This window comes from Nicotiana attenuata, unplaced genomic scaffold (assembly GCF_001879085.1).
Source record: "Nicotiana attenuata strain UT unplaced genomic scaffold, NIATTr2, whole genome shotgun sequence".
In the NCBI taxonomy this organism is placed as follows: domain Eukaryota; kingdom Viridiplantae; phylum Streptophyta; class Magnoliopsida; order Solanales; family Solanaceae; genus Nicotiana; species Nicotiana attenuata.
Window position 1 is genome coordinate 281,883 of NW_017671163.1, and position 280 is coordinate 282,162.

Genomic DNA, 280 nt, shown 5'->3' on the forward strand with positions numbered 1-280 from the left:
GGACTAGTTTTTGTCTTGTTTTCAGCCCAAATTTGGCCAAGACTTAGCCCAATTTTCTTGACCCAGGCCCACCCCAAAAAGAAGAACAACCCTAAACCTTTCTTCTTCATCTAGACACAAAACAAAAAAAAGGACCTAGACCAAAAACAAAACCGGCAGTCCCCTCTTCTTCTTCAACCAAGGAACACCCTAAGCTTGGACAGACCCCAAGAAAAATGGGAACTCCTCCACTCCAGCCACCGCATCTCCAGCCATCTACACAAAAAAAAAAAAAAAAAAA